The sequence below is a fragment of the Pelophylax lessonae genome, assembly GCF_965119305.1.
Source record: "Pelophylax lessonae genome assembly, chromosome: 3".
Classification (NCBI taxonomy): domain Eukaryota; kingdom Metazoa; phylum Chordata; class Amphibia; order Anura; family Ranidae; genus Pelophylax; species Pelophylax lessonae.
In genome coordinates this window covers 95415272-95430309 of record NC_138770.1, presented here as the reverse complement: position 1 = coordinate 95430309, position 15038 = coordinate 95415272, and positions in this window count along the sequence as shown.

The window sequence follows — 15038 nt, the reverse complement described above, 5'->3', positions numbered from 1 at the left end:
CTCCTCTAGACTGACATCCATTCATGAAGAACTTTTATTATTTGCATAACTGCTCCCAAGAACCAGCCCACTGAATTCATCAGAGATGTGGGCTCTTTACAAGAGTACTGATGCAGGGCGTTGTGAAGTTTTCAGGAAGCTATGTACAGCTCCCTGCCAGCCCCTTCCACCAGCCATGATTTGCCTGCATTGGATAGAGAAGTGCAGAGACCCAGTGATGACATCACCACATCTAAAATAAGATATGTAATGAGAACAGAAATATTACTTAAAATTTCATTATCATGTTGATGGGGAGGGGGGAACCAGGGAAGGCTATAAAAGTAGATAAAACATCAGCTTAAAAGTCCTAAAATCAAGATTTTATTTCTGTCTGTGACTCCCCTGTAATGATATTTCCCCTCATTTCCTTCCTGTTTCTGTGACACCCATACATGCACAGACAGCAGTAAAAACATTGTTGTCAAAAATATTACTGTAGCAAGGTTTCCAGGCCTATGGCCTGATGTGGGTCTGCCATTAGTAGCAGTAATCTCTCCAGCCCTTGTGAGCTGTGACCCTGGGTGTGACAACTGAAGCAGTGACAACTCCGGCATCTTTGTTTGTGGTTTTTATTGGAATAAAGGGGATGGGAGAAAGGAATGAGTGGGATACTCCTTGAGGCTTAAACTAATTACAATTAGGATTTTACTTCTGAAATGCCTGTTGGCGCTTTCTAGGGCCGCCAGCCAACGCTCACTGACACTGAGAACACTCTGTAGAACAGAAAAAGTGCTGAATCCTCGACTTATAGTCCAGAAGATCCAAGACTGAGAACTGTAGAACTCCTGACACTGTTTTACTGTGAAAGTCACTGAATACTTTCCCCCGCCTGGCACAACTTGAGGTAGTATATAGTAGAACTCTGTATAGCTGTCACTGTAACTGGCAGGCTCTGTACAATTAAGGGCTAAAACTACAGATGCCCCCTTTGACCTTGAACTCTTCAGGGTCCACTGACTATGTACCCCCTCTGTAGCTTCAGGGTTCTCAACCTAGGTACCCCCTTTACAGCTAGCTGACACTGGATTCCAGAACCTCTTCCGGAGTGGTCCCCTCTAACTTCAGGCGAACCCCCAGGGGCAATCCTCAGTACTCACGACCTGTGTTGGCTTTCCTGGGACTGGACCCCTCTCTCTCTCTCCGCAGGCTATCGGCACGCCGGATCCCCTCAGCTCAACTCAGCACTCTCTGGACACTCAGGTGAAACCCTGAGACATCCACCGCCGCACTCTCCTTCCTGGGACTCTGCTCCCGCCAAAGACACTGTGCCATACATATATGCCAAATCACATCACATTTCTAACTTACTGAACAGTTGAATGGAAAGACCCTCCTCCAAAATTTCAAGGGCAACCTTTCCACTCCCTCCCTGACTGCCTCTGCCAACCAATGTCTTGACACGCCGGGGTCCTCCTTTAGCTTGAAAGAACTTGCCCCCTAAAACTAGCTGTCTAGACAGAGTACTCTTTGTTGAAGTGAAACACAGCGTCCTCTGCTGTCCTTTTGAGCACTTCAGTGAGGAACAGGGCAGGTCACAATCTCTCTTGACCCACAGTCCTGCTGAGTCAGGGAAACATGACCACGGTCCAGCAGGGCACCCCACTTTAGAGCTCTTGACTGCTCACGAACTTTGCAGCATTTTCTTCTTCTGTACAGACTGTGGGTGAAGTCTCACACAGCTATTTGTAATCCACAACAGATCCCGGCCCGATGGCCCAAAGGATCCAGCACACAAAATTTAGCTTTCAAAAGACCCGGACCCTGATGATCCCTAAAGGTCTAGCAACACAACACTTGACTTTTCCAAAGACCCTGGCCCGATGGCCCAAGAGGTCTATTTCCCTTTAGCAGATGCAACTTGAATCCAGCACTACGTATATTATTTCATGAACGAAAGATTTCCTTGGTCAGTTGTGGTAGCCGGCCACACATATTTTCTTGTTAAGTTTTTCCCTCCTCCTCTTGCCACTGATTTTCATTTTTGACCCGGATGGACCAAGCTTGTCTTGAGCCATCTGGGCAGCGGACCTCTACCCTATCTATGTAGATGGAGCGCCCATAATACCACTGAACCTTGACCTTGTGGAATTTCTCTTTTTTTTTTTTTTACTTTATTTTTATTTGCATATAAAATCTCAATATACAGTGTTCCACCAATTTGGTTTAGATTCACAAGTTACATAATTAAATTATGCATCAAAAGGCACACAAAAGAAATACATATACATTTTTCCCTTCCCACCCTCCCCCTACCTCCCAGAATTCCTCCCCTACTTGCCAGCCGTTTCGCTCTAGGATGCCTCCCCATAGTAGATATGCTAATTATTTATCTCAATATATTTAGTTGATTTTTTAAATTCTTTCCATTTCCCCCATTTTCTTATCATATTTCTTGGAATCTCCTCTTGTGTATTACATAGGTATTCCATATTATATTTATTATTTATCTTTTTACACCATTCCTTTATTTTCGGACTCTCCTTTTCTCTCCATTTTTTTGGTATGGTTCCTTTTGCTGTATTCAGCATTGTTGGGACCAGAGTCGTTTTATATTTCTTTAAAGGTATTGTTGTTTTGTGAAATAGGCATGCCCATGGATCGTCCGGCACTTTTATTTCGGTGATGTCTTCAATCAGTTGTCTTACCTCTAGCCAAAAATCTCTTATTTTGGGACAGTCCCAAAATAAATGATAAATTGTACCTATGTTGCCGCAGTCCCGCCAGCATTTATCTGTCTTGCCTGGTTGGTATTTATTTATCACTTCTGGGGTGATGTACCACCTGTATAGACATTTGTAGTTTAATTCTGTAGTACTGACATCTATGGCTGTGGATCCCGCCATCCCCAGTACAATCCCTAGCTCCTGTCCTTGCAAGTGTATTCCTGTTTCTTTCTCCCATTTTCCTATATATGGAGGTTTCTCTGTACTGTGCCATTCCGTCAGCATTTTGTAAATCTGAGACACTCCATGCCTTTGCTTGAGAGAGTAGCTCAGTTTCTCGATATTGTTGAGATTTTTTTCCGACCTAATCGGCTGTGGTAATGAGCTGACAAAATGTTTCAGCTGGAGATATCTCCAATTATCTATTTTTATATTATTATTTTCTTGTTTTAATTTCTGAAGTGTTTTTATGTGCCCTTTGTGTAAAATATCTTTTAATTGAGTGTTCCCTATCCAATTTCCCCCCTGTTCTTCCTCCCCGGGTGGAAAATATTTAGTGCCATTTAATGCTATCATTGGTGAGTTATATTCCCATTTCAGTTGCTTATTTATTCCATCCCATATTTTATAAACTACTTTTGTCAATTCATGTGCTCCCTGTGTTTCCCTATATTTTGGTGGAATCCAAATTGTTTTGTGTAACTGGTTATTATTTTGTGTACATTCTATCTCTACCCATCTTTTTTCTCTCCTTTCTATTTTTGTCCAGTCCACCATTCGTGTAATAATTACCACCTTATAATACCTCTCTATGTCTGGGGTGGCTAATCCTCCCTGTGCTTTGCTTCTTGTCAGGATCTTGTACTGTACTCTGGGTTTTTTCCACTGCCATATATACTTTGTCAGTAGGTTTCTAATTACCCTAAAAAAATTTGCGGGGATGTTTATTGGCAATAAAGAGAAGGTATATAAGATTTTTGGCAAAATAAACATCTTAACGACATTGTTTCTTCCAATCCATGAGATTTGACCATTTGATTTATTTCTTATTTCTGTTTTTATTTCGTTCAGTAACGGTATATAATTGGCTTGATATAATTTTTCAGTATGAGGAGTTAAATATATCCCTAGGTATTTAAATTTTTCTTTTGTCCACGTATATGGGAAGTGTGTTTTTATACTTTGTTCTTCCTGAGTATTTAACCTTATGTTGAGAATCTCTGATTTTATTGGATTTATTTTAAAGTTTGACAACTTTCCATAATCTTTTAGCTCCTTTTGAATATTTGGGAGAGTGATCCTTGGATTTGTGACAATGAAAAGCAGGTCGTCAGCGTATGCTGCGACTTTGTGTTCTTCTTGATTTACCTTCACTCCTTTTATGTCTACATTTTGTCTAATTTTTGCCAGTAATGGTTCCAGGGTTAACACAAACAATAGGGGTGACAGGGGGCACCCCTGTCTTGTCCCATTACTCATTCCAAATTTCTCTGATAAGCTTCCGTTTATTTTTATTTTTGCTGTGGGGTTGTTATATAATGCTTCTATCCATTGCCTCATTCTTAGCCCAATCCCTAAACTTTTTATGGTTTCTTTCATGAAGTCCCAGTCGACCCTATCAAAAGCCTTTTCGGCATCAATTGATAATAGGATGGAGGGGACTTCATGTTTTGTTGTTTTTTGTAAAAGTAGCAAGGTGCGTATAACATTATCCTTACCTTCTCGACCTGGAACGAATCCAGTCTGGTCCGGATGGATCCACATTTTTAATAAATCTTTTAATCTCGTTGCCAAAATTTTCGCAAATAATTTTGTATCTGTATTTTACAACGCGATTGGCCTATAACTAGAGCATAGGGTTTGATCTTTCCCTTCTTTCGGTATGACCGTTATATATGCCATTAGAGATTCTTCTCTTAGTTCTTCCTTCCCTATTTTATTCAGATATTCTAGCATTTTTGGTATTAATATTTCTTTAAATCTTTTATAGTACTTTATTGTGTATCCATCTGGACCTGGACTCCTTCCATTTTGGGTGGTTTTTAATGCTTCTCTTATTTCACTTTCAGTAATTGGCGCTTCAAGAAGTTCCAATTTATCTTCTGGGATCTTGGGCAGGTTTGCTTCCTCAATATATTTTTGGATATTAATTATTCTTTCCTGCCTTGTTTTTGAGGTTTCTTTCTTCCGGACGTTATATAGCGTACTATAGAAGGCATGGAACGCTTTAGCTATTTCTGTAGTTGGATTTACTGTTTCATTTTTACTGTTTTTGATTTTTTCTATATAATTTTTTGATTTTTTCTTCCTCAGTAATCTTGCTAGGGATTTCCCTGGTTTATTTCCAAAGTTGTATCTGTATCTAGCTATCTTATTGAAGTGATTTCTAGATTCTTCTTCCAATAGATCTTTTAAATCGTCTCTTTTAATTATAAGGTTTTCCTCCTGTTTCTTTTTTAAATTCTTTTTTATGTTTTTGTTCTAGATCATTTATTTCTCTTATGAGTGTATTGATTTGATTGGACCTCTCTTTCTTTTTTTTTGAGGCACTGGCTATTAATATCCCTCGGATATACGCTTTGTGTGCTTCCCAGAGTGTGGCGGATGATATTTCTGGCGTATCATTCTCTTGAAAGAATAGCTCTAGTTCTTTTTCTAATCTGTTTCCTATTTCTTCATCTAGAATTAGTTCTTCATTTAACCTCCATGTTCCCATACTTTTGTGGTGTGTCGGTGTCTTGATTGTTAGGGTTAGGGGGGCATGGTCTGACAGTGTGATTGTGCCTATTTCTGTAGTTTCTACAAATTCCAACAGGCGGTGGTCAATAAAAAAGTAATCCAGTCTTGAGTACATCGAGTGTATTGAGGAGTAGTAAGTATAGTCTCTTTTTTTTGGATGTTGAACCCTCCATGCATCTACTAATTGGCTCTGATGTAACTTTGCCCTTATTTTCCTCAGTTTTTGGTCTCCTAACGTCCTTACTCCCGATGTACTATCGACATTTGGATCGAAACAAAAATTTATATCTCCTGCCATTATCAGGTAGCCTTTTTTAAAGCTCTCTAGATCATACAGGATTCTCCCCAGATATTCACTTGGTTTTTTATTTGGGTTATAAATATTGGCCAATGTCAGCTCCATCCCCCTTATTTGTCCCTTAAGGAAAATGTATCGACCGTTCGGGTCTATTTTCATTTCTTCTAAGGAGAATTCTGTATTTCCAGCTATTCCTATTGCTACTCCTCTTGCACGTTCTATTGGTGAGTCTCCGTAATACCATTTAGGAAAGTGTTTAGAAAAAAGTTTTAAATTCGAGTGAAGAGAGATATGCGTTTCCTGTAGAAAAGCAATATTTGCTGCTTCTCTCCTCAGCTCTTCCAATATCTTATACCTTTTTGTATGGGAGTTTAATCCTCTTACATTGTACGTTATTATTTTTAGTTGTTCATCTTTCATTTTTTTTTCCTTCTACTTGATCCAGTTCCTCCACGAACAGGGGGGCACCGGATCAATTTAAATTCCACTAACAGCATACTACCAATGTTGTTAGTCTGGCAGGCTTTTAAAATTTCTTTTCTTTTTTGGCAATGGAGAGTTTCCCTATCCCTACCCTTCCCCCCCTCTCCCACCCTCCCCCCCCCCCCTCCCCTCCCCCCCGCCTCCATCCCCTTCCGTCTCATGTTGATGTTTTTCTGATCCATTTTTGATCTTAGGGTATTTAGTTGTTTCTTTGGGTCATTCTCCCTGATACCCATTCCTTTGGGGTGGTGCTCTAATGGGTTAGCACGATATACCTCCCTCCTCGGTCGGAAGGACGTTCCGGCTTTGGGGGGGGGCTATCCTGCTTCCTTTGTATAGCTTACCTCCCTTCCCCTCCCTCCCTCCTCCCCCCACTCCCCCGACCCCCCCTCCCCCAGTCCCCCCACACAGTTCGCATCTGTAAGAAAGGCCATTCCCCGCAAAGCAGGAGAGGGGAGAAAAAAAAAAAAAAACACACCCCCTCCCGATTTGCATTATTTGGGCAGTGATCCGCGTATTTTATCTTTTGTTTTTTCTGGCTAATGTCCATTGCTGTTCTTCCGTCTGTGAGTTTCTTCCTAATTCGTCTTCCCTGTCACCTTCATACCATCCAGGCAGGTTTGGTTCCTGTATATCCAGTTTTTTGCAAAATTCTTGAGTTTCCTCTGGAAAGATGAGTTTTGCTGATCGCCCGTCTCTTTTTCCTATTAAACTGGCTGGAAACCCCCAATTATATCTGATTCCTTGTTTTTGCATCTCTTCTGTCAGGGGTTTTAAAATTCTTCTCCTCCTCAGTGTTTCCGGTGCCAGATCTGTAAATATCTGTATCTTGTCGTTTTCTGTATTTACTGCATTTAATAATGATTTATTCTTCTTTAGGTTTTCCCATATTTGTGCTTTATCTGTGTAATTTTGAAACCTGATTATCACGTCTCTAGGTGATTCTGCTGGGGCTCCTATCGGTTTTCTTATGCGATGTGCTCTGTCGATCAGCAATTGGTCTTCTTCCTTTCTGCCTAATACTGGGTTTAGGATTTTTTGAAGTTTTTCTTCTAAATTTTCTTCCTGTGTTGTATCTTTTAAGCCTCGGATCCTCAAATTTTTTCGTCTAGCTCTGTTCTCTTGATCCTCTAGTTTGTAAGCTAGATCTCTGGCTTTTTTCTTGGTCTCATTTATTTCCTTTCTCATCCCCTGTATTATTTTTCTTTGGTCCTCTTGTTTTTTTTCTAGTTCTTCTACTCGTCCCAGGGCGTGTCCCAGGTCCATCTGGACCCGTCCTAGGTCGGTTTGGATTTTAACCAATTCGATTTTTAAAGATTTTTCCAATCCTGCAAACATTTCTCGCATTTCACCTTTTGTGGGGGCATGCTCTTTTATTTCTCCCCGCTCTTCCTCCTCTCCCTCGTCGTTTTCAGTCCTTATGCTTAATTCTGAATTTGCTGGGCTGATTGGTGATTTAGCTACTTCAGCTTTTGGATTTTTCTCTACTTTCTTCTTGTCTGTTCCTTGTTGTTTTCCCTGGGATGATTTTTCTAAGGCGTTTTCTTGTGTCATAAATTTCCTTATTGTGTTAGGGCTTGAGGATACCCTTGGTGATTTTGCGATGGCTCCTCCTCTTGTGGATTTACCTCTCATTATGTAGAGAGTTGTTCCGCGGTTCTTTTATAGAATCTCAGAACCTCCTATGATGGTGCTCCAAAATTAGGTATACCATATTAATGATCAGAAAAAGATTTTATCTACCTTCAAGCCAGAGGAAGACACAGACCATCCGGGTGGCCTTTATTTGAATCAATGTTCACAGGCGGTTATAGGAGGTATGAGGCATGGGGCACTTCCAGCCTCCCACCTCCCTACTCAAGTTCTTATACAGGCTAGTGTGAGTCCCGACCTTAAGTATTTGAGAGGTGGAAGAGAGAGAAGACAATAGAGCAGAGGGGAAACTCAGGCTGTATGTCGTAGCAAGGTGATTGAGTAATGTCAGGTATTATTTCACAGAGAGAGTGTTAATCATTTTAAATATTTTGTATATAGCCCCAAGGTCTTTATTTATACTTGTGATCTTCTTATGAGTCTCTGTGTACGGTTATTAAGGGACCGTATAGAATAGAAAATTAGCTGGTTTGGGGTATTGAAAGACTGTTGTGGCTATTAATCCAATAAAAAACACTTTATGAGAGGTTGCTGGTTTAAACAGGGAGCAGCTGAATCAGTCTCAGGTGTGTTGACATTGACATTTTACCATACTGCTTTGTTGTATGTCTCTAAGGAGTCTTTATAAGACCTTCAAATAAACAGAAAAATGACAGTAGGTATAATATAGAAAGAGGGATTACTCCTCTGTGACTCACGGTTTTGTAGACTGTCCCTTTTTTTAAAAGTTTTTTTCCTTTTTCCCGTTTGTCTTTAGACTGTATACTCTCTTGTCTCCTTAGCTTCCAGCCCTCAGGCATCAGGACATCAGCATCTCCGGATGGATTGGCTCAAATGGACCTGGCAGCTCTCTTGGGGTCCGCTCCCTCGGGACCTGTTCGCCTGGTCGCGTTTACTGACCGTGTCCAGCCCCCCGTACTGCCGGTTAGCGAGGAGGTCTCTCCTGTCGCCGCTATGGCTGCTCACCTGCGTTCCTGTGCAGGAGACAGGGCTCTCCAGGGCCGATTCCGTGTGCTGTAAGCGTGCGGGGTTCCTCCGGATGTTAATGCTGCGTGAGGTGGAATTTCTCTTTTAATCCTTCCTCCGGAGAGTCTCGGTACGGCTTGGGGACAAAGAGGTAGTCCCAGATAAGTTCATCGCACCACCAGTCCCTGAACTTCTCCACTAACAGCATGACCTCCCTTGGAGCACAGGGGTAGTCATAGCCATACTCCAAAGCAACCTTTTTCTGCATCCCCCGCTGCATTCTTGACAGTCTGGGGAGAGTTCTCCGGTTACCTCTCCCTGGTGGAGAAAATAGGGTATGTACCCTTTGGATCATCTCCTCATAGGCAATGTTCTGATCCCTGGCCCTGGCAATATTTCCCGGTGGGGTGAGGTCTGGGACCCTTGAGACATAGGCCTCACAGAACCCCAATTTCTGAGCCAGTTCCCCTCTTTCAATAGCCTCCTTGGCTTGCTGGTCTAGGGGTGTAACAACTTCGGGACCTGGGGAGCTACTTCCAGTCTCTGATCCCCATTCCCATTCAGTCTCCTCAATGGATCCCCAGTCTTCCATACCTTCTTCCACAGAGCCATGCTTCAGGTAGAAGGATGGGGAATCCACTTGAACGGGGCAATTTTCACCCTCTCTGCTGACGGTGGAGGAAGACACCTGGGCAGCTTCTATCTGGACATGCTGGGGAATACTTATAGGGGTGGATTCCATGATGGCCCTGACCAACAGTGCTTCTGGCCAAGTCCCTACTGTTTGGGTGGACACGGATCCCCTCCCTGGGGAGCTCTGCGACCGAACCCCCTTCCGGCAGACTGTGAGCCCACCAACCACAGGCAGGGCCTCCATCTGCATCATCAGCCTGAAGATGCCTCTTCCTGCTCCGCAGAGGAACTTTGATTCGCTCCCCGTCATCTCCTGAGTGAGGCCTGTCTCCCACATAACTGCAAGCTTCTTGGGACAGCCTTCGCTTTTCTTTGCCCTGAGCAGCAAATCACTGCATTGCCCACATTGAACCCATGCCTGCACCCTCAGAGTAATAGTGGCACATTGGGGACATACCACTCCCAGGAACTCCCAACCTCCTCCGGTGCACAACGTGAGTCCACCATCCGGCACCATCCGGATACCGGTATCTCAAACTAGCGGGGGATCGGGCGGGAAGATCTGGTCTCGGCTCTCCGCAGGGTGTTCGGCCACGGTGGTAGCCATAGTGGGAATACTCTTCGCTCCTCTGGTGAACGTCATGCCTCCTTCTCCTACACATGTCTCCCGCACAGCCGCGCCCGGAGGAGGGGATATTAATAGAGTCCCCTGGGTCGCTCATGATAGGCCAGAAGTTCCCGCTACCTCCACCCATTCACCATTTTGGGCGGTGGCTCCTCCCTTTGGGCAGCTCTGCTCGTGGCGCGCTTTCATGCGCGGTACTGTAACTCTTCCCCTGCCATGCTGCTGCGCTGCAATCACTTGGGAAGTAGCTGCAAAGTGGAGTATGTCACTTGCTAGACATATATCCGCCCACCTTGATTGCGCTAGGGCCTCCACTGCGCTTTTCCTGCCTAAAGCTAGCCGCCCTCTCTTGCTTGGCAAGAGCAGCATCCCGCCATCGAATGCACGGTCAATACCCCTCTTCCTTGCCACACACGTGTAATTAACATCTTCCATACTGGCTCCGGGACTAGCCCCACGGCCCTCATCGGCGTGGCCGACTACAATCCCCACAGTATGTTTGCACCATACATAAGGAATAAATGTCCCGCTGTCAGATGCACGGTCAACATTCTTCCACATAGCGTGCACCACCACCCGACACCCAGCACCTCTCTTCTCGTGCCCCTGGCCTTCATTTTCACTGTCCACACTTGGACCTCCGACGTCTACTTCTCTGTCCTTCCCTGGACCCCTGATGCCATTTTCACTGCCTACACTAGGGCTCCTTGCTATCAGGTAGTTGCTGCATTCACGCATCCTGACACACTTGTCTCCTGCTTTCCACTTCCTGACAGCAGAATAAATCTCATAATCCATATGAAGAGTCTTGATCACTTTACTGTCTTTCTTGGAGCATTTGCATTGCCACAAACATCCCTCTCTGTGGGCCTCTAGCCTCAATCCACTCTCCCTGCCTCCCGCAGTTGCAGTCTCACACAAGACCTGATGCTGATATAACTAGCTCAGTCTATGAAAAAGGGGGATAAGACATTCTTCAGATATATAAATGAAAAAAGGAAATTAAAACAAGGAATAACTAAATTAAAAACAAAGGACGGAAGGTATGTAGAAGAGAATAAAGGGCTAGCCGACTGCCTTAATGAATACTTCTGTTCAGTTTTTACAGAAGAAAAAGAAGGAGAAGGACCTCCACTTGAAAGGATGACTAATGAATCATTTGATGCATGTGTCTTTACAGAGGAAGACGTTCTAAGATTGCTGTCTAAAGTGAAGACAAATAAGTCACAGGGTCCTGATGAGATACACCCAAGATTATTAAAAGAGCTTAGTGGTGAGCTGGCAAAACCATTAACAGATCTATTTAACCAATCATTAGTAACAGGAGTCGTCCCGGAAGATTGGAAATTGGCAAATGTCGTGCCCATTCACAAGAAAGGTAGTAGGGAGGAATCGAGCAACTATAGACCAGTGAGTCTGACATCAATAGTAGGCAAATTAATGGAAACCCTATTAAAGGATAGGATTGTGGAACATCTTAAATCCCATGGATTGCAAGATGAAAAACAACATGGGTTTACTTCAGGGAGATCATGTCAAACAAATCTTATAGATTTTTTTGACTGGGTGACTAAAATAATAGACGGTGGAGGTGCAGTAGACATTGCATATCTAGATTTTAGTAAGGCTTTTGACACTGTCCCACATAGAAAACTTATCAATAAACTGCAGTCATTGAGCATGGACTCCCATATTGTTGAGTGGATTAGGCAGTGGCTGAGTGACAGACAACAGAGGGTTGTAGTCAATGGAGAACATTCAGAACAAGGTCATGTTACCAGTGGGGTACCTCAGGGATCTGTACTGGGACCAATTTTGTTTAATAACTTCATAAGTGATATTGCAAAAGGCCTCGATGGTAAGGTTTGTCTTTTTGCTGATGACACAAAGATATGTAACAGGGTTGATGTTCCTGGAGGGAAACGCCAAATGGAAAAGGATTTAGGAAAACTAGAAGAATGGTCAGAACTCTGGCAACTGAAATTTAATGTGGATAAGTGCAAGATAATGCACCTGGGGCGTAAAAACCCAAGGGCAGAATATAGAATATTTGACACAGTCCTGACCTCAGTATCTGAGGAAAGGGATTTAGGAGTAATTATTTCAAAAGACTTAAAGGTGGGAAGACAATGTAATAGAGCAGCACGAAATGCCAGCAGAATGCTTGGATGTATAGGGAGAGGTATAAGCAGTAGAAAGAGAGAAGTGCTTATGCCGCTGTACAGAACACTGGTGAGACCTCACTTGGAGTATTGTGCGCAGTACTGGAGGCCATATCTCCAGAAGGATATAGATACTCTAGAGAGAGTTCAGAGAAGAGCTACTAAACTAGTACATGGATTGCAGGAAAAAACTTACCAGGAAAGGATAAAGGACCTTAACATGTATAGCTTGGAAGAAAGAAGAGACAGAGGGGATATGATAGAAACTTTTAAATACATAAAGGGAATCAACTCTGTAAAGGAGGAGAGCATATTTAAAAGAAGAAAAACTACCACAAGAGGACACAGTTTTAAATTAGAGGGGCAAAGGTTTAAAAGTAATATGAGGAAGTATTACTTTACTGAGAGAGTAGTGGATGCATGGAATAACCTTCCTGCAGAAGTGGTAGCTGCAAATACAGTGAAGGAGTTTAAGCATGCATGGGATAGGCATAAGGCTATCCTTCATATAAGATAGGGCCAGGGACTATTCATAGGATTCAGATATATTGGGCAGACTAGATGGGCCAAATGGTTCTTATCTGCCGACACATTCTATGTTTCTATGTTTCTATAACAGTTCCGGACACTGGAATTGATTTTTTGGACTTTTTCTTGTGCTGTTGCCAAGTGCAACTGGCCCAGTAGCTAATGGCAAAATCCCGGACGAGCCCCCAAATGTAGCAAGGTTTCCAGGGCTATGGAAGTAGAAGTGCTGAATCCTTGACGTATAGTCCAGAAGATCCAAGACTGAGAACTGTAGAGCTCCTGACACTGTTGTACTGTGAAAGTCACTGAATACTTTCCCCCGCCTGGCACAGCTTGAGGTAGTATGTAGTAGAACTCTGTATAGCTGTCACTGTAACTGGCACGCTCTGTACAATTCAGGGGTTCAAACTGCAGGTGCCCCCTTTGACCTTGAACTCTTCAGGGGCCAACGACTACCCCCTCTGTAGCTTTAGGGTTCTCAACCTAGGTACCCCCTTTACAGCTAGCTGACACTGGATCCCAGAACCTCTTCCAGAGTGGTCCCCTCTAACTTCAGGCAGACCCCCAGGGGCAATCCTCAGTACTCACGACCTGTGTAGGCTTTCCTGGGACTGGACCCCTCTCTCTCTCTCCACAGGCTCTCGGTACACCGGATCCCCTCAGCTCAACTCAGCACTCTCTGGACACTCAGGCGAAACCCTGAGACATCCACCTTCCTCAGACAGGAGGAGAGACAGCCGCACTCTCCTTCCTGGGACTCTGCTCCCGCCAAAGACACCGTGCCACACACTTCCCCCAAAACTGATACCCACTCACAGAATCCTTTGCAGCATAATCTGCCTTCTGGGGTAGTTACAAGCTGGGATGTGTCCCCTGATTGGGCTTCCCACACTGCCCCCGAGAATCCTCTAACAGGAGCCAGTGGGGATACTTCTCCCCTCAGCAGGCACATCTGGAAGCCCTGACACCCTAGCTAAAAAAAATCCCAGCCCTGCTGTTAGGCAGACAAGGCCCACTATAGTTTTACCTAGCACCTACCTGTAGGGTGCTACACCCACCCCACACCAAAATGAGTCAGGTCCCTCTGACTCTGAGGCAGCTGCCTCCTATCAAAAATCTTCCAAAAATCAGGAGTAACCCACAAACCTGGAAAAGGGGGAAAAGGGAAAAAATGAATTTACAGAATAAATTAGCGTGAAAAAATATATCTTTACAATCTGCTGTACATGTACTGTATATAAACGTTTTAAGGTGCATGAAACTGATGCACCCCCCACCAAATAAACTCATTTGGTGGTGAACAATGAAGAAACAGGCATTTGGCAACAGGCAAGAAAAAGGCAAAACTTACAGCTCCCGCTCAGATGTAAAAACTGCAGGCAGGGCGGCTGATAGGGGGGGGGACCACCGGTCCTCCCATAGGGGCCCGGGTAGACAGGGGGCCCGAACAGCAGCAGGATCAGTGGAGCAGAAAAGGAACAATGCCCTCTGTTTCACTCACCCAGCAACTGAATGCCAGGTTTCTCCCCCTCTCTCCCCTGCTGGCCTTTAGTTGCTGGGTGAGAGACACAGCGGGCCAGATTTGGCCCCTGGGGGGGTTTCAGGTAGGCTGTACAGGGCCCTGACTGCAGGTCTCATAGACCTCAGCTCTATGGTCCCATTTTCGACCTCCTAATCCTCCTGGCCATTTATAAAACAAAGCTTAGAACAACAACGTTTTCTATTGTATTAAACTTTTAATAATTTTCACAAAGAAAAAGGCATGTATTATAATAATACAAAACCATACAGAGGAAAACCCCCAAGGAGGGGGTAAATACAAAATACCCAAGGGTATGCTCATAGGTACAGTATTATAGAGTGCGTTATTACAGCTAAGTCTGTAGTGAGAAAACACAAGTGTTAAAGTGTGAAACATACAACAAGTGGTTTCATCTATGATTCTTCGAGCCAAGGATGGGTAGGGGGGGTTGCTGATAAAGAGATAACAACACAACCAAGCAATTATATAATATTCATAAACATTTCGACTTAAAACAAGCAATAAAATGTATTTATAAAAATAAATAAATAAAAAAAACATGTCCACCTTAGAAAAATATGGAGAAGATTTAAAGCGGTAGTATACTAAAAAAAAAACAAAAAAAAAAAACCCTGCAAGACAAAGGCATAATGAGCTAGTATGCATCGCATACTAGCTCATTATGAAATACTTACCTTAGAACGAAGCCCCGACACGGACCCCC